This window comes from Macaca fascicularis, chromosome 11, assembly GCF_037993035.2.
Source record: "Macaca fascicularis isolate 582-1 chromosome 11, T2T-MFA8v1.1".
Taxonomy (NCBI): Eukaryota; Metazoa; Chordata; class Mammalia; order Primates; family Cercopithecidae; genus Macaca; species Macaca fascicularis.
Genome location: NC_088385.1, coordinates 101,395,535 through 101,415,847, shown reverse-complemented (window position 1 = coordinate 101,415,847; position 20,313 = coordinate 101,395,535). Strand labels below are relative to the sequence as shown.

The 20,313-nt window shown below is 37.3% G+C and overlaps 1 protein-coding gene across 15 annotated transcripts in view; it reads left to right on the top strand.

Moving 5' to 3' along the window:
• The window catches only part of CEP83 (centrosomal protein 83), a 163,493-nt gene that overhangs the window by 97,180 nt on the left and 46,000 nt on the right, over nt 1-20,313 (top strand). The gene's annotated exons all lie outside the window — the stretch shown is intronic.

The window sequence follows — 20,313 nt, the reverse complement described above, 5'->3', positions numbered from 1 at the left end:
CCTACTAAAAATACAAAATTAGCTGGGCCTGGTGGTGTGCACCTATAATCCCAGCTACATGGGAGGCTGAGGCAAGAGAATTGCTTGAACCTGGGAGGCAGAGGTTGTGGTGCGCTGAGACCATGCCATTGCACCCCAGCCTGGGCAAAAAGAGTGAAACTCTGTCTCAAAAAAAAAAAAAAAAAAAAAGTTTGCAGGTATTAATATTTTCTCCCATTGTATAGATTGTCTCTTTACTCTGTTAATTGTTTCCTTTGTTGTGCAGAAACTTTGGTTTGATACAATCTCATTTATCTATGTTTGCTTTTGTTGCCTGCATTTTCTGTTGTTATGGTTGTTTTATTTATTTTGTTTTTGTATTTATATAAAGGATGGTGTTTTGCTGTGTTGCCCAGGCTGGATTGCAGTGGGTATTCACCGGTGCAATGCTACTATTCTTCAGCATAGAGTTTTGACCCACTCTGTTTCTGACCTGGGTCAGGTCAGCCCTCCTTAGGCATTCTGGTGGTCCTCTACTCCTGGGAGGTCATTATCCTGATGCGAAACTTAATGTGGATGCCCGATTGGAATAGCACACTATAGCACCTACAGCACAAAATTTCTGGACTCAGGTGATCCTCTTGCCTCAGCTTCCCAAGTAGCTGGGACTATAGGCATGTGCCACCATGCCCAACTTGTTGCCTGTGTTATTGAGGTCTTACCCGTAAAATTTTCACCCAGGGCAATGTCCTGAAGTCTTTTCCTTGTGGTTTCCTCTAGTAGTTTCATAGTTTGGGACCTCATACTTAAGTCTTTGATTTTTATATATGATGAGAGATGGACCTAGTTTTAATTCTTCTGCATTTGGATATGCAGTTTTCCCAGAATCATTTATTGAAGAGGCTGTCCTTTCCCCAATGTATTTTCTTGGTGCTTTTGTTGAAAATCAGTTACCTGTAAATATGTGGAATTATTTTTGACTTCTCTATTCTGTTTCCTTGGTGGGTGTATCTGTTTTTATGCCAGTACTATGATGTTTTTGTTACTATAGCTTTGTAACATATTTTGAAGTCAGTGTGATAGATATCTCCAGCTTTGTTCTTTTTACACAGGATTGCTTTGACTCTTTGGAATCTTGTGACTCCATGCAAATTTTAAGATTTTTAAAAAAAATTTCTGTGAAGAAATTAATTGGTAATATGGTAGAAATTGCATTGACTGTGATCACTTTTGGTAGTATGGTCATGTTAACAGTATTAATCTCCCAATCTGTGAACATGAGATTTCTTTTCATTTTTTGGTGTCTTCAATTTCTTTAATCAGTATTTTATAGTTTTCCTTCTAGAGATCTTTTACCTCCTTGGTTAAATTTATTCATAGGTATTTTAATTTTTATAATAAAGAAGATTTCTTTCTTTTCCAGTTAGTTTGTTAAGTATGTAGAAATGCTACTGATTTTTGTATGTTGAGTTTTTTTATCCTGAAACGTTAATGAATTACAAGTTCTAAGAGCTTTTTCGTAGAATATTTAGGTTTTTCTGTATATAAGATAATGTCACCTCAAGTGGACAGTTTTGACTTCTTTTTTATTTGGAAGCCATTTATTTCTCTCTTATGTCTAATTGCTTTGGCTGAGATTTCCAGTGCTGTGTTGAATAAGATTGACGAGGGTGGACATCCTTGTATTGTTCCGGTTCTTAGAGGAAAAGCTTTCAACGTTTTTTTGTTCAGTATGTTGTTAGTTGTGGTTTTGTCATATATGATATTCATTGTATTGAGGTATGTTTCTTTTATACCTAATTTTTTTTAGTTTTTGTCATGAAGGAAAGCTGAATTTTTATCAGATGCTTTTTCTGCATGTATTGAAATTATCCTTTTTTTCTTCATTCAGTTGATATGATGTATCACATTTATTGATTTGCATATGTTGAACCATCCTTGCATACCTGTGATAAATCCAACTTGATCATGGTGAATAATCTTTTTAATGTGTTGCTGGATTTGGTTTGCTAGTGTTTTACTGAGGGTTTTTGCATCTGTATTTATTAGGAATACTGGCCATAGTGCTCTTTTTTTTGTTGTGTCCTGGTCTGGTTTTGGTGTCAGGGTAATGCTGGCCATATAGAATGAGTTTGGAAGATTTCTCTCCCTTTCAATTTTCGGGAGTAGTTTGAGAAGAATTAGTATTAGTTCTTTTTTAAAAGTTTGGTAGAATTCAGCAGTGAAGCCATCTAGTCCTGGGCTTTTTTTCTTGGGAGACTTTTTATTGATGATGCAGTCTTGTTACTCATTATTGATCTGTTCAGGTTTTGTATTTCCTTCTGTTTCAATCTTGACAGGTTTTGTGTGTTTAGCAATTTATCCATTTTCTCTAGGTTTTCCAATTTGTTGTCCTACAGTTGCTCATAATAGTCTCAATGATCTTTAGTATTTCTGTGGCATCAGCTGTAATGTCTGCTTTTTCATTTTTTATTTTATTTATTTGGGTCTTCTCACTTTTAGTCTAGCTAATGTTTTGTCAATTTTGTTTTTTCAAAAAACCAACATTTTGTTGATATTTTATAGTTTTTTAGTCTTCTTTTTTGTAAATTTCTGTACTGATTTTTATGTTTTATTTCTCTCTACTAACTTTGGGTTTTGTTCTTGTTTTTCTAGTTCCCGGGGGAACATGATTATGTTGTTAATTTGAAGTTTTTGTACTTTTTTGATGTAGGCATTTATTGGTATAAACTTTTAATTCTGCTTCTGCGGTATTCATTGCATAGGTTTTGGTATGTTGTATTTTTGTTTTTATTTATTTGTTTTTAAGAAATTTTTCTATTTACTTGGTTTTTTTTGTTTGTTTGGTTTTTTGAGACAGAGTCTCACTCTGTAGCCAGGCTGGAGTGCAGTGGCATGATCTCAGCTCACTGCAGCCTCTGCCTCCCAGATTCAAGCAATTCTCCTGCTTCAGCCTCCCGAGTAGCTATGACTACAGGCGCATGCCACCACACCCATCTAATTTTTGTATTTTTAGTAGAGACAGTGCTTCACCATGTTGGCCAGGATGGTTTCGATCTCTTGACCTTGTGATCCTCCCGCCTCAGCCTCCCGAAGTGTTGGGATTACAGGTGTGAGCCACCACACCCGGCCTCCAGTTTATTTTTTAATTTCCTCCTTGACTCATTGGTCATTCAGGAGCGTGTTATTTAATTTTCATGTATTTGTACACCTTTCAGAGTTCTTCTTGTTGCTGATTTCTAGTTTTATGTTGCTGTTGTCAGAAAATATACTTGATATGATATTGATTTTTTAAAATTTATTGAGACTTGTTTTGTGGCCTAACATATGGTCTGTCCTGTGGAATACTCCATGTTCTGATAAGAAGAGTGAATATTCTGGCCAGGCGTGGTGGCTCATATCTGTAATCCCAGCACTTTGGGAGACCAAGGTGGGCAGATCACTTGAGGTCAGGAGTTGGAGAGCAGCCTGGCCAAAATGGTGAAACCTTGTCTCTACTAAAAATACAAAAAAAAATTAATTGGGCTTGGTGGTGTGTGACAGTAATCCTAGCTACTCGAGAGGCTGAGGCACAGGAACCCAGGAAGTAGAGGTTACAGTGAGCCGAGATTGTGCCACTGCCCTCCAGCCTGGGTACCAGAGCAAGACTCCATCTCAAAAAAAAAAAAAAAAAAAAAAAAGAAGAAGGAGAAGAAGAAGAATGAGTATTCTGCATTCTGCAGCTACTGGATGAAGTGTTTTACAAGTGTCTGTGAAGTCCATTTGGTCTACAGTGTAGTTTAAATTCTATTTTTCTTTCTAGGTGATCTGTCTTATGCTGAGAGTGGGATATTGAAGTCCTCTACTATTACTGCATTGGTGTCTGTCTTTCCCCTTAGATAATAATTATATTTGCTTTAATATATCTTGGTTCTCTGGTGTTTGATGCATACATATTTACTATTGTTAATCCTCTTGCTGAACTGTTTTTTTTTCCATTATATAATGAACTTCCTTGTCTCTTTACAGCTTAAAAACTTTTTTTTACAGTTTCTTTTTACAAGGTGACAAACTGTTCACAGTTTTTGATGTAAAGTTTATTTTATCTAAGTAAGTTACTTCTGTTCATTTTTGGTTTCTCTTTGCATGGCGTTTTTGTTTGTTTGTTTGTTTGTTTGTTTTCCCACTTCATTTTCAGAGTATGTATGTCTTTGTGGGTGAAGTGAGTTTCCTTTAGGCAGCATGTATTTGGGCTTTGAGTTTTTATGCCTTTACCCAGTCTATGTGTCTTAATTGGGGGATGTAATCTGTTTACATTCAAAGTTATTCTTGATAGGCAAGGACTTAGTCCTGTCATTTTGTTAATTGCTTTCTGGTTGTACTGTAGATCTTCTGTTTCTTTCTTGCTCTCTTAATTGTTTATATTTGTGATTTGGTGGATTTCTGTAGTGACAAAGTTTGATTTCTTTCTCATTTGTATATCTGTCTGCTCTACTAGTGAGTTTTATTCTTGCATATTTTCATAATGATAGTCATTGTCTTTTCATTTTCAGTTGTAGGACTCCCTTAAGAATTTCTTGTTGAGTAGGGGTAGTGGTGATGAATTCTCTCAGTTTTTGCTTTTCTGAGAAAGACTTTGTTTTTTCTTCATTTCTGAAGGATAGTTTTGTTGGGTATAGTATTTTTGAATGGAAGTTATTTTTCTTTCACTACTTTTGAGTATATCATTCTGTTCTGTTCTTGCCTATAAGGTTTCTCTTGAGAAATCTGTTTGTCTCATGGGGATTTTCTTTTTTTTTTTTTTTTTTTTTTTTTTTTTGAGACGGAGTCTCGCTCTGTCGCCCAGGCTGGAGTGCAGTGGCCGGATCTCAGCTCACTGCAAGCTCCGCCTCCCGGGTTCACGCCATTCTCCTGCCTCAGCCTCCCGAGTAGCTGGGACTACAGGCGCCCACAACCGCGCCCGGCTAATTTTTTGTATTTTTAGTAGAGACGGGGTTTCACCGTGGTCTCGATCTCCTGACCTTGTGATCCGCCCGCCTCGGCCTGGGATTTTCTTACTTGATGCTTTTTTCTTGTTGTTTATGGAATTCTTTGATTTGATTTTTGATGTTTGAGTATAGTGTGCCTTGCAGAGGACCTTTTTGGGTTGAATCAGTTTGGGGTCTTTGAGCTTTTTGGATTTGGATATTCATCTCTCTCCTAAGACTTGGAAACTCTATCTACAGTTACGATTTTGTTTACAACATTTTTGATACCGTTTCCCATCTCTTATTCTTCTGGAATTTTATGATGTGAATATGTGTTTACTTAATGGTGTCGCATGAGTCTCATAGGCTTTCTTCATCCCTTTTATTCTTTATTATTATTTGTCTGACTGGATTATTTTAAAAGACCTGTCTTAATGTTCAAAAATTCTTTCTCCTGCTTGATCTAAACTGTTGCTGAAATTCTTGATTGTATTTTTATTTTTGTTCATGAAATTCTTCAGCTACAAGGATTCTGTTTGGTTCTTTTTTATGATATCTATCTCTCTAAAATTTCTCATTCATATCATGATTTTTTTCTGATTTTGTTGAATTTTGTATCTGTATTCTCTTGTATCTTTCCAAGTTCCCTTAACATTGTTATTTCAAATTTCTTTTCAGGCATTTTTTAGATTTCTTTTTCATTAGGGTCTATTACTGGAGAATTATTGGGTTCCATTTGAGGTGTCATGTTTTCTTTTTCATATTTCTTTTTTTTTTTTTTTTTTTTTTTTGAGACAAAGTCTCGTACTGTCACCCAGGCTGGAGTGCAGTGGTGCATTCTTGGCTCACTTCAACCTCTGCCTCCCGGGTTCAAGTGATTTTCCTGCTTCAGCCTCCCAAGTAGCTGGGATTACAGGTACCCGCCACCAAGCCCGGGTAATTTTTTGTATTTTTAGTAGAGACAGGTTTCACTATGTTGGCCAAGCTGGTCTCAAACTCCTGACCTTGTGATCTGCCTGTCTGGGCCTCCCAAAGTGCTGGAATTACAGGCATGAACCACCACGCCCAGCTTTTTTCATGTTTCTTGTGTCCCTAAGTTATTAGGTGCATCTGGTAGAACAGTTGCCTCTATTTTATGGAGTAGCCTTTGTAAGGAAGGACTTTTTCCTGTATATTTGTCATGCAGTATTGTTTGGGTAGGTGCTTTGGCTTTGTTTCTGGATTAGTGCAGTAATGTAGTCTCCATGTGATATCTTTGGCTGTAATTCGTGTCAGCAGTGTCTGCAAGTACCCTCAGTGGTCTCTACTGTGGGTTTTTGTTGAGTGAGTCTCATGTCTTTGCTGCTGATAGGGGCCTCTATTTGGAACAGTTCTCAGGTTTTGAGTGGTGGGTACTCATTGGGTGTGGTGGCTTTGCCAGTTGTGGGGTGGGGTTGCCAGTGGTGGCTGTTGCCAGATGGGTCCATCCTTGGTCCCTACAGGTATGTGGAGTGCATTTCTGCTTCACCAGTTGTGGGAATGGGATTGCTGGCAGTGGCTGGCAGCTAGTTCTTAAACCCTAGGGACTGCATGCACCAGCGCCCTTGGTCTTGGAGGTGGCCTCCCTGCTGTGCTAGATTGCTTGTTCCTTTAGGTCCACTATACCAGCTCAGGTGCTGGAGTTTTGGCTTTACTGCTCTGTGTAGCTGAGGTTGTGGTGTTGGACCCTTTTATTTGGTTGTGGTGTGATTGCAGTGGGACCCTTCAGATGTGGAAATACCAGGTCTGTTGAACCCCACGGCAGCATGTATTTTAGCATTGGCTCGGTTCTCAAAATGGTGCATGCTGTAGCAGCTTGGGTTACAGGGAGTAGGGGTATGCAGTGTGTGTGCCTTCTCTGGAGCAATGTAACCACGTGGACTCCAGACAGCTCCCTGTACTGGATTCAGGGCCTGTTAGGACTCTAGGGCTCTTCTGTAGCTAGGTTTACACATGTCCACAGTGGTATTAGGGACTGCTAAGGAACTCCTACGTACCATTTCTCGCACAATGGGGAGTCTTTCTTGGTTCTGAGCCAGTCCCAGCTGGGTGCTTTGCTTTCTTCTCTATGCTGCCATCTCAAGTTTCCATGATTAAGTGGATTTTTTTTCCCTTTCATGTAAATTCTGTTGTTCTCCCTTGGAAACTCTACTTGAAGTGCAGTTATTTACTTGTTATTTTGGACCTTTGTGGAGGAGTGTTGGTCCTCTAGTCAGTCATCTTAATGATGTCTTCCTCATGTTTTTTTGATAGTAGCCATCCTAATAGATGTGAGGTAGTATCTCATTGTAGTTTTGATTTGCATCTTTCTAATGATTAGTAGTGTCAAGCATCTTTTAATATGCCTGTTAGCCACTTGTATATCTTTTTTGAGAAACAGCTAGTCAAGTTCTTTGCCCATTTAAAATTTTTATTTTTTATTTTTGTTTAGTTTTTCTCTGTATATTCTGGATATTAATGCCTTATCAGATATATGATTTGCAAATATTTTCTCCTATTCTGTAGTATTTTACTCTGTTGATAAATATCTTTTGTGCAGAAAAACTTATTTTCATGGAGTTCATTTTGTCTGTTTTTGTTGTTGTTATTGTTATTGCCTATGTATTTCGTGTCATATCCAAGAAATCATTACCAAATCAAATTCCATGAAGCCTTTCCCCCATCATTTCTTCTAAGAGTTTTATAGTTTTAGGTTGTACATTTAGACCTTTGATCCATTTTAAATTAATTTTCCTATATAGAGTTAAAGAGAGGTCCAAGTTCATTCTTTTATATGTGTGTATCCAGTTTTCCCAGCACTGTTTGTTGACAACATTGCCCTTTTTTAATTGAATGACCTTGGTACTCTTGTCAAATTCATTTGACCCTATATGGGAAGGTTTATTTCCGCATTCTGTATTCTATTCCAGTTGCTTATATGTTGGTCATTATGTCAGTGTCACACTATTTTGATTATTATAACTTTGCAATAAATTTTGAAATAAGGAAGTGTGAGTTCTCTAGTTTTGTTCTTCAGGAGTATTTCATCTACTTGGGTTCCCTTGAGATTCCATATGAATTTTAGGATAGATTTTTCTATTTCTTTACAAAGTACTGGGATTTTGATAGGAATTGCATTGATTCTGTAGATTATTTTTGGTAGTATTGACATCTCAACATTAAATCTTTCAATTTATGAACATGGGATGTGTTTCCATTTATTTTAATTTCTGTTAGCAATGTCTTTTAGTTTTCTGTTTATAAGTATTTCACCTCCTTGGTTCAGTTAATTTTTATATATTCTTTTTGATGCTGTTGTAAATGGAATTATTTTCTTCATTTTCCTTTTCATATTATTCATTGTTAGTGTATAGAGATGCAGCTAATTTTTGTTTGTTGGCTTTGTATTCTGCTACTTTGCTGAATTCATTGTCTTTCTCTTGCCTAATAGCCCTGGCTAGAACTTCCAGTTTCATGTCGAATGGAAGTGGCAAAAGTGGGAGTACTTGTTTTATTCCTGATCTTAAAGGAAAACATTTCAGAGTATCACCATTGCTTATGATACTCACTGTGGCTTTTTAATGTATGGCTTTATTATGTTGAGGTAGTGTCCTTCTATTCCAAGTTTGTTAGTGTTTTTATCCTGAAAGGGTGTTGAATTTTGTCAAATGCTTTTTCTGTATCAGTTGAGATGATCATGCATTTTTTTCTTCATTCTTTTAGTATGGTGTATTATTAGGTTGTTGCGAAAGTACTTGTGGTTTTGGACCATGAATTTTAAATCAGTGTAACTAGGCTCAAACACATCTTTATTAATCAAAATAGGAACCATTGCAGTCAACACTTTTTTGCCAATAAGTTTGTTTATTCTTGTAGTATAAAAATCCATGCTTGGGTATTCGACAAACTTTTTTTTTTTTTTGAGACAGTCTTGCTCTTGTCGCCCAGGCTGGAGTGCAGTGACACAATCTTCGTTTACTGCAACTTCCACCTCCTGGGTTCAAGCGATTCTCCTGCCTCAACCTCCCGAGTAGCTGGGATTATAAACACCCGCCACCACGTCTAGCTAATTTTTGTATTTTTAGTAGAGACAATGTTTCAAGATGTTGGCTAGGCTGATCTCGAAGTCCTGATTTCAGGTGATCCGCCTAGCTCGGCCTCCCAAAGTGCTGGGATTACAGGTGTGAGCCGCCACACCTGGTGGGATTAGACAAACACTTAGAAAGCATTTTGTGCATCCTGCTCGTTGTGGAAGGATTTTCCCTGCAAAAAGTTGTTGAGATGCTTAAAGAAGTCATAGTTGGCAAGAGGTCAGGTGACTATGGCAGATGAGGCAAAACTTCGTAGTGCAGTTCGTTCAACTTTTGAAGCATTGGTTGTGTGACATACAGTCGGGCATTGTCGTAGAGAAGAATTGGACCCTTTCTGTTGATCAATGCCGGCTGCAGGCACTGCAGTTTTCAATTCATCTCATCGATTTGCTGAGCATACTTCTCAAATGTAATGGTTTCCTCGGGATTCAGAAAGCTGTAGTGGATCGGACTGGCAGCAGACCACCAAACAGTGACCATGAGCTTTTTTGCACAAGTTTGGCTTTGGGAAGTGCTCTGGAGCTGCTTCTCTGTCCAGCCACTGAGGTGGTCATCGCCGGTAGTCGTATGAAACCCACTTTTTGTCGCACGTCACAATCTGCTTGAGAAATAGTTGTTGTTGCATAGAATAAGAGAAGATGACACTTCAAAATGACGATATTTTTAAATTTTCACTCAGTTCATGAGACACCCACTTAACTAGCTTTTTCACCTTTCCAGATTGCTTCAAATGCCAAATGACCATAAAATGGTTGACATTGAGTTCTTTGGCAGCTTCTTGTGTAGTTGTAGAGGATCAGCTTCAACGATTGCTCTCAGTTGGTCATTGTCAACTTCTGATGGCTGGCCACTGTGCTCCTCCTTTTGAAAAGTAGACCTCTTTTTCTTTTTAGATTTTTTTCTATTTCAATGCTTATTTCCCCTTTGTTATTTTTTGTTCTCTACGTGTGCTTTCTTCCTTTCTTTCTTGGTCAAGTCAGCCACTGCTTTGTATATATATATTTTTATATTGTGGTAAAATATACATAAAATTTACCATTTTAACTATTTTAAAACGTACAGTTCAGTGCATTCATTTAAATTAGGATTTTGATTTATTAATTAGATCAACTGGTTTCCCATTTTCTAACTCATTAATTTCTGTTTTTATCTGCTGGTTCTTTGCCCTTAAAAAGTTTGTATAGTTTTATTGTTGTCATTTAATGTACCTAAAATAAAATTCACCCATTTTGTATACAGTTGTACAGTCATCACCACAATAAAAATATGGAATAGTTTCATCACCCCAAGTTTCCTCATGTCTCTTTATAGTTGACTTCCTTTCCTGAGTCCCAGCATTAGGCAACCTGTGACTTATCCATGCTCTGAGTGTATCAGTACCTCGTATGTTTATTGCTGATTAGTATTCATTGGATAAAATAATATGATTTATTTATTCTTCTCTTGATGGACAAATGTCGGGTTGTTTTTAGTTTGGGGCTATTATGAATAATGCTGCTGTGAACATTCATTTATAAGTCTTTTTGTGGAAATATGTTTTTATTCTCCTAGTTAAATACCTAGAAATGGGATTACTAAGTCATATGGTAAGTATATGTTTACTTTTATAACATACAGAAATACTGTTTTCCAATGTAGAAACACTTGACAAAGTTTTTTTCGTTCCAACTAGCAGTATATGAGGATTTTGTTTGTTTTACATCCTTACTGATACTTGTTATTTTCAGTCTTAATAATTCCAATTGGATATGTTGTAACATGTCACCTGTGGTCTTAATTTGATTGTCTCTGTGACTAGTGGTGGTTAGCATCTTTTTATGTGCTTATAAGCTACTTCTGTGAAGTTTCTGTTCAACTGTTTTGCCCACTTTTTACATTCAGAAGTTATCTTATTGATTTATAATAGTTATTTATGTGTTACACATATAAGCTCTTTCTTAGATACATATTTTACATGTATTTTCTCCTTATCTATGACTTGCCTTTTCATTTACTCAATTGTGTATGTATATGTATGTGTGTGTATATATATGTGTGTGTGTATATATATTTATTTATTTGATTATCTCTGTTACTAGTGGTGGTTAGCATCTTTTTGTGTGTTTGTTTATTTTTTGATATAGGATCTTGCTCTGTTGCCCAGGCTGGAGTGCCGTGGTACCATCTCAGCTCACTGCAGCCTCTGCCTCCTGGGCTCAAGTGATCCTCCCACCTCAACCTCCCGAGTAGCTGGGACTACAGGTGTGCGACACCGTGCTTGGCTAAATTTTATATTTTTAGCAGAGACAAGGTTTTTCCATGTTTCCCAGACTGGTCTCGAATTCCTGAGCTCAAGTGATCTGCCACTGTATCTGGCCTATTATTTCTTCATCTAGCTGTTTATTTGTATCCTTTAAAAATATCCTCTTCAAAAACCTGGGAAACATAAAGTGTTTCCTTAAGCTTGTGAACAACTCTAGTAAATTTAGCTGAAAGAGAAGGTTATGGAAACCCCAACTTAAAAAGTTGGTCAGTCAGAAGTTCCAGAGGTCTGAAAGTGAGACTGGTGTCTGAAATGGGAAAAGCCTTCAACCCACAGGATCTGATGCTATCTCCATGTAGAGAGCAGCAGAATCAAATTAGAGTAGAAGATGTCAGGCTGGTGTCCACTGCAGAAATGAATGCTTACTTGTTGATGGGTAGAAATCCATACATTTGGTCACAGAAGTTTTCTGCATTGTTGTGGTGTGAAAACACAGGAAAAAAACACCACACAAGTAGATTTTATAAAATCCACTTTCAATATACACAATTAAGTAAATGTGGCCAGGTGCAGTGGGCTCACGCCTGTAATCCCAACACTTTGGGAAGCTGAGGTGGGTGGATCACCTGAAGTCAGGAGTTTGAGACCAACCTGACCAACATGGTGAAACTCTGTCTCTACTAAAAATACAAAAAAATTAGTTGGGCATGGTGGCAGGTACCTGTAATCCCAGCTACTCAGGAGGCTGAGGCAGGAGAGTTGCTTGAATCTGGGAGGTAGAGGTTGCAGTGAGCCGGGATCGGCCATTGCACTCCAGCTTGGGCAGCACAGCAAGACCCCATCTCAAAAAAAAAAAAAAAAAAAGAGAAAAGAAAAGAGAAAAGAAGAAAAGAAATAATAGGGTAAGGTCTCAAGGGTCCAGAGCTCAGGAGCTTCTTCTGTTCCTCTGAAGTTGGGGTGTGCCATTCTTCTAGCACATGGGTGAGTTCTTTTACCTTCATGTAATCCTCCATGAGTTCAGCTGTCTGGAGGCTTGCGGTACCCTGTCCTCTTGAGTCTTTTTTGGAGACTTCATTGGATAGACATGATTGAAGAATGGACAGTCGTATGGAAATCTTATTGGACAAAAAGGGCATGACCTAATACTAACAGACTGTGCAGAGAATCGTAACAAGTCCTGTGTGTTTAGATTCTTCTTGGCCGCTCTGTGTAGCATTATTTCCTCCTGGGTAAGGGGCAGGACCTCTTCAGAAATGGGGGTCTAATGACCTACTGTCAGATAAGGTAATTCAGAGGATTTTTTTATGACCAGCTCCAAGACAGAAAGGTGGGGGAAGATTAGAGTATATTTTTAGTGTGTGTGGCCTGCCTTGGGGAGAAAAAGGTGCAGGTAAAAGGAGGACAGAAGGTCAGAGAGAGATTCTGTTTTCTGAGGTCTGTTTCTGAGGCCCAGAGCACGCCAGTACTACAACCAAAGACTGTCTTTCACCTTTTATCACTGTGAGGCTGTTTTGAAGCTGCCTCCCGAACCATGAACAAAGGGCCAAATATGGTTAACAAAAGATATGCGTATTGTTTTAGTCCCTTAGGAAATGTGGACAAGGGCTATGGAAGTTATGAGCCAGGAACCATGGATGTAAACCCATATGTATATATGTAAACCAATATATATACATCATAATACCACACCACACCACTTTATCAATTTTTTTCTTGTTTGTATTTTTTGTGTTCTCTTCAAGACTTTGCCTAATTCTGTGTTAAAAAGATATTTGTTTTCTTCTAAAACATTAATATTTGGTTTTTACCTTTAGATTTTAAGGTCTAATTCATGTTAACTTTTATGTGGTGTAAGGTAATGGTACACATAAGCTTTTTATTTTCATGTAGGTATCCAGTTATTCCAGCACCATTTTTTGAAGACTGTCTTTTCCCCCATTGAATTACAGGTGTGAGTCTATTTCTGGACTCTGTTCTATTTTACTGATCTTTGTCTTTACACCAATATCATACCATTTTGAGTAATGTAGCTTTATAGTAAGTTTGATTCAGGTAGTGCACGTCCTCTACCTGGTTCTTTTTTGTCTAAATTATTTTGGCTTTTCTAGGTCCTTTGCCTTTCAAATATTAATTTTTTAATCAGTTTTTTACCTTTTTAAAAAAATCTTGTTAAAATTTTAACTGGGATTGTATTGAATTTTTAGGTCAATTTGAGGGGAATTGTTACCTTAACAATATTGAGTCTTCCAATCCAAAAATATCATACATCTCTCCATTTATTTAGGTTTCCTTTCTGTCATCAGTGTGTTGCAGTTTTCATTGTATAAATCATGCTCATCTTTTATTCAGTTTCATTTCTAAATATATTGTAAATGGAGTTCATTTTGACTTAATTGTTCATTGCATATAGAAATATAGTTTACTTTTATGTATTGATCTTGAATCCTGTGACCTCACTAAAGTCACATATTTTCTAATAGCTGCTTTGTTGATTTCTTAGAGTTTTCTAAGGTCATGTTATATACCTTGGGCTTTCTTTTAGTTTACTTTGTTCATTTGGTTGTTTTTGAGTTGACAATTTAATTTTACTACAGTTTATTCTTTCATTCTTATTGGTAAGAGTATTTAGTGCTAATAATTTTCTTCTCATCACTACTTTAACTGTATTCCATAAATTATGATTATATAGTGTTTTAATTATTATTTTAAAAGAAATTCACTAATTTTAATTTGTATTTTTCTTTCTGCCAAAGAGTTATTTAACAGAAGATGTAATAGTTTGCTAAGTCTGCCATAATAAAATACCACAGATGGGTGATCAAACAACAGGAATTAATTTTCTTACAGTTTTTGGAGACTAGAAGTCATAGATTAAGGTATTGCCCGGCTTGGTTTCTCCTAAGACCTCTCTTCTTGACTTGCAGGTGGCCACCTTATTCTCACTTTGTCCTCACGTGGCCTTTTCTCTGTGCCTTTGCATCTGCTTGTGTCTATCCTTTTTTTTTTTTTTTTTTTTTTTTTGAGATGGAGTCTTGCTCTGTCGCCCAGGCTGGAGTGCAGTGGCGCAATCATCTCGGCTCACTGCAAGCTCCGCCTTCCGGGTTCACGCCATTCTCCTGCCTCCGGAGCAGCTGGGACTACAGGCGCCTGCGACCACGCCCGGCTAATTTTTTGTGTGTTTGTTAGTAGAGACAGGGTTTCACCGTGTTAGCCAGGATGGTCTCGATCTCCTGACCTCCTGATCCGCCCGCCTTGGCCTCCCAAAGTGCTGGGATTACAGGCGTGAGCCACCACGCCCGGCGTGTCTATCCTTTTTATAAGGACACTAGTCATTGGATTAGGGCCCACCCATATGACTTTAACCTTAATTGTCTCTTTAAAGGCCCTGTCTCCAAATGTAGTCATATCTTGAAGGAACATGTTTCAGTCTATAACAGAAGTTTTTTTAAATTTCCAGCTAGGAGAACCTTTTTAAAAAGTTAATTTCTACTTTTATTGCATTGTGATCAGAATATTTTTGTATTGTTTCTACTTTGTGGAACAGTCTGATGTTTCTTTGTATCCTAATCTATCAAGGGCAAGACTAGGGTAAAGCAAGTGAGGCAGCCAGGGTGCAAAATTTAAGGAAACAGTCTCATGTGCCGACCCTGCACTTGCAGGAGTCTTAGAATGGGTGTCTTCTTAAGTTTCACTTTCTGGACATGTCACATGCCCAGCGACTATAGGACTATAGTCACTTTGTCCTATAGTATATGTCAGTTATTGTGTTACATAAACACATGGAAAGAGTCTTATAAAAGAGTATGAAGTTATACACACACACACACACACACACACACACACACACACACACACACAGAGGACCTACCTTGTTAACTGTGATGTTTAGGTCTTCTGTATACTTGCTTATTTTTTGTCCACTTGATTTGTTTTGTACAAAGAATGATATATTAAAGTCTCCTTTTATTACTGTGTTTCTATATGTGACTCTTTGTATATCTTGTAGTGTTTGCTTCATAGAGGTGAGTTTCATGGTATTTGGTACAGAATATAAATATTCATAGCAGTTCTATTTTAAGTGTGAATTGTAGCTTTTAGCATTAAAAAGTGCTTTGTCTTTTTTTTTGCTTGACTTGTCTGATATCACCACTTCTGTTTTCATGTAGTTTCTATTTGCCTGGTATACTTTTATTGTCTTATTTTTTAATTTTCTGAATCATTTTGCTTTTTAAATGTGTGTTTTGTATATAGCATTTAATTGGGTCTTGTTTTGTGGGCCAAATTTTAATAAATTAAACCTTTTATTTTAATGGGCAAATTAAGTACATTCACATGCAGTGAGCTCTTACCTACAAAGATTTGCAGGCAGGGATGGGAGAGATCACTTGCTGGGATTTGGTGTTTTTTCCTTCATTTTACTTACAGGTACTTTGAGGTTTTGGACATTTTCTGTCTGCCAGTTATGCTAAGGGTATGGTTTTGTGTGGCTTTATTTGTTCTCTTTGCTTTTCTTTATTGTTTTTGCAGAATATATGGATAACACAGAGCTAGACATCTGCTGTTATCTTCAACACTTGGAAATTCTTTATGTCTGCTTTTCAAATTCTAATATCTTAGTGACATCTCTAATTATATAAAGTTTGAGTGGCTTTTAAAAATCATGTTCATTAAGTGATAGGCTATGTTTTGAGACAGGGTTCTTGATCTGCATTACTTAGGAAAGAATTACTTCAGGCAGAGGTGTACTTAACTATTTACTTAGGTTTCATAACTTTATTTAAAGTGTTAGTGGCTGTGATTCTAAAAGCATGAATCTGTAATAGATTTTAAGAACCAATCTTGTCTGTCCTTTTGCTTTTAGGTGGGTACATTTTTTAGGACATATTCAGGACAGGTAGGTTTTAAATCTGTCTTTGACAGTCTCCAGAAAGTGGGGGAGACCCTCCCCAGGCATCCAACTCTAATGTTTTATCCTATTATAATCCCACAATTTGGCCAGTTAGAATCTTTTCTGTTAGAATTTAAGCCTGTTTCTCCTGCTTTGGGTTTCTGTTGCCATAGTGATAAAATGTTCAGCATTCTGTCATTACTTGAACACAATAATGAACATGACCCTTAGGTTTTGTTTTGTTTTTTAGTTTTTTGCTATATAAAACAGCTTTCATTCCTTTAGCTTTTCTTAAATATGAATAATTTTCTATTCTGTTAGTCACATTGATAATTTTTCTTTGATTCCTCTGTAGTTTCACTTATAATATGTAAATGACCTCAACTTATTTTTAAAAAAAGACATAGTAACCAACATAAAATCTAGCAGAATTAATTCACTTGCTTGGCGTGACTTTTTTTTTTTTTAATGTTCTACAATTGTGGTGGTAGTTTTTCCTTGACAGTTATGATTTACTGATTTATAAGTCCAGCTAATCAACCAGGTCTGTTGTGATCACTCCTTAAAATGATCATAATTGCAGCACCTCCTATTTAGATAACCAGAGACAAATTGATCGGAGACTTATCTGTGGAGCAAAAGGTCTTACTAAGGAAATGGAAAGTATAAATCATGCAAAGGAGAAATATCCATTTATTTACAAATAATATATATCTGTGATAAGTAAATATTAATCTATTACATATAAATCACTGCTTTGACAGATCCTTTATTAATTATATACCAGTCTTTTCTCTTCATTAAAGTGTTTTTTTTTTTACCACTAGCCTATCATAGTGCCAAGAGTAATAAAAAATTATTTTTGTGAAAGTACTGTATTTCAAAAGGCTGCTCCACTGCACATTTATTCAATTTGCAAATTAAGACCATGTAAAAATTAAAGGAGTTTAAATATAATAGAATATGTAATCAACTTTTGGTTATGACAGTAACCCAACTCCAACTAATGCAAGCACAACAAAAGGGACTTTCTTCATTTACACAATTGTGGGAAAGATAAGGGTTATGCTGGTTTTACGGACACCTGGATCTGGGAACTCAAATGTAATTAGATAATAGTGACTTTTCCCTTCCTTTTCTTTTCTTCCTCTTCTCTTGTTTTCTCTCTCCTTTGTCTGCTGTTCTATCTCTGTGATGCTAGGAACATACGTTGAAGCCAAGAGGACAAAGTTCTTGTTAGCAAACTCAAGTTTAAAAAGTCTAGAGTCGAGGCTGGGAATGGTGGCTCACGCCTGTAATCCCAGCACTTTGGGAGGCCAAGGCGGGTGAAACACCTGAGGTCAGGCATTCGAGACCAGCCTGGCCAACTTGGTTAAACCCCATCTCTACTGAAAATATAAAAATTAGTGGGGCGTGGTGATGACCACCTGTAATCCAAGCTACTCAGGAGGCTGAGGCAGGAGAATTGCTTGAACCCGGGAGGTGGAGGTTACAGTGAGCCAAGATTGTGCCACTGCACTCCAGCCTGGGTGACAGAGTGAGATTCTGTCTAAAAAAACAAAACAAAACAAAACAAAAACTAGAGACAAGTTTGGGTCTGGTTCACATGCTCATCTTTGGACCTACCAGGGCGATTGTGGGTATCAGGCACTCTGACTCAGCCAAGACTGTATGCCCATGTCTCTGTGTGGAGCGGGGAAGGAAGAGGAAGGAAATGATGTGCAGATATTAAAAGTAGGGGGAGGTTTTTGGGGAAATAGTAATAACCAAGGAAAGGGAACCTGAACATTTATGACATCCTGTAGTCAATACCCCCTTAATTTATTTTTTGCATGGCTTAAAGCCAGGGCTATTATTTCCCATTTGGAGCTTTCTGTTTTTTTCTTAAACTTTTAATAAACATTTAAATTTCATCAGTTTGGATTTCTTTGCTGCCAGTAGTGGATATTTGCTTTAAAAAAAAAAAAAAAAAAAAGCTATCATTTAATATATCCACTTTCCTACTTATACTGCATCTTGAGAAGAATTATATTGGCCCATTGGACACATTTTCTCCCAAGAATTTAAACTGTGAAGTAAGGGATGAAAGGATATGTGCCAGTGTTTGAAGGACCAGGCAGGCCTGTGGCATGTCTTTGCCTGTGATTGCTGTCAATTATTGTATCCTGGTTTTGGTTTTCTAGTTCTCTTTTGAGCAGGTTCTTATACTCTTTCAGGAAAGTTTCTTTTTGCTAATAATGGCCAGTGTCAATTTCCAGTGCTCACAAGCAAGAACCATGCTTTCAGAAGATTGGTATGAGAAGGCCACTGCTATTCTCATGAGACTTGTAGGACTCTTTGACAGTAGAGAAATCACAATTACAACTTCTGTTGTTTGCCCTATATGTTGCTTCCCTTTGGTAACAGAGACTCACGTTAAATGAAGCCAAGAAGTTACGTTAGAGGCTTTGCTGCCCAATATGGTATTGCTAGTCACAGATGACTCTTGAAACCTAAATTTAAATTAGGATTTTAAAAAATTAAAATTCAGTTTCCTCAGTCACACAAACATGTTGCTAGTGACTATCATATTGGAAGGCACAGATTATAGAATATTTCCACCATCAAAGAAAGCTCTATCAGACGACACTGTTGGAGTATAAACTCCTCAAGGGTAGGCATTCTGTCCTTGTTATTTTCTGATGTATCCACAACACTTAGAATGGGCTCAGCATGTATAGGTACTCAATAAATATTTGCTGAATGTTGAAACAGCATATATTGGCAGGCCAAGGCGGGCAGATCACTTGAGGTCGGGAGTTCAAGACCAGCCTGACCAACATAGGGAAACCCCGTCTCTACTGAAAAGACAAAAAAATTAGCCAGGCATGGTGGTGGATGCCTGTAATCCCAGCTACTTGGAAGGCTGAGGCAGGAGAATCACTTGAACCCAGGAGGCCGAGGTTGTGGTGAGCCAAGATCACGCCATTGCACTCCAGCCTGGGCAACAAGAGCGAAACTCCATCTCCAAAAAAAAAAAAAAAAAAAGTATATATCAGTATATCAGCTGCCTGCCACAGAAGACCTAGACCATGATCCTTACAGCTGACTTCCCTGTACTTTGAAGGGAACTTGAAATAGCGCCATCTTAATGTTATTCCAAAGTTTCCATTTAAACTCATTCATAACTACATTGTCTATTGTAACTTGGCCCTCCAGTTCACCTACTTTATAATTGCTTTAAAAGTATAAAGTACTTGATCTCATAGTTACTCTTCCCCCCACTTACTCATCCTTCACCTTCTGATTTCTCCCTATCACCTACTCATTAACTCATTAAAACTTTTAACAATTTCCACTGTAGCCTTTGGAATCCCTGTTCTGATACCAATAACTTTTTTTGTAATCTCAACATTTTTTTGAATGCCTCTCCCCCTACTGAGAACTGCTTTCTTCTCATGGCATATTAACCTGGAACACCTTTTAAGTAGAAATTACTCTTCCTTCCTCTCTCTTGCAACAAGAGACCAAGAAGAGAAATCAACATTCGTAAACCCCGTTTGCACTTCCAGTTCATTGTTTGAGTATGGTTAAAGTGATTTTTTTCTTTGATATTTGTTGCATCCAGTTTTATACCTGTCTTTTATCTCTTCCAGTTAATGACCTACAGTGTATTCCTTAATAGTCACTGAGGACTTTGATACCTGGCTCAACTTTTTTCTGTTTTGTTTCTCTTGTCATCATTGTTAGTGACTGTATTCATAGTGTTGAACTACCCAACACCTTAGCCTTATAGTTTATTCTATCTGCACTCTGGCATTCTTTTATCTTTATCCTACTTTAGCATCTTGTACACCTAGACACTTCTTGGACCTTGTCGTTACCTAGAACTGATCACTTCAAAGATGTAAATATCTTTCCTTTCTCTTATCCATGCTACTCTCACTGAAGATACTGATATTGGTAGTCTTTGGACTTCTCTTTTTCTTCCAGCCTATTATCCTGGCTCCCTTGCTTCCTTTTCAGCTTGGAAACTGATGTTCTTACTTGTACATGAGCAAAGGATATGAATTTTCTCAACTTCTTGCCATCTTAGAATTTCGGTATCTTCATCCATTCTCTCCTCCCTTTCTATTTTGAAAATGTCCTTTCCCCCTTTACTTCTTAAGTGAACAGTGCTTTAAATTCCAT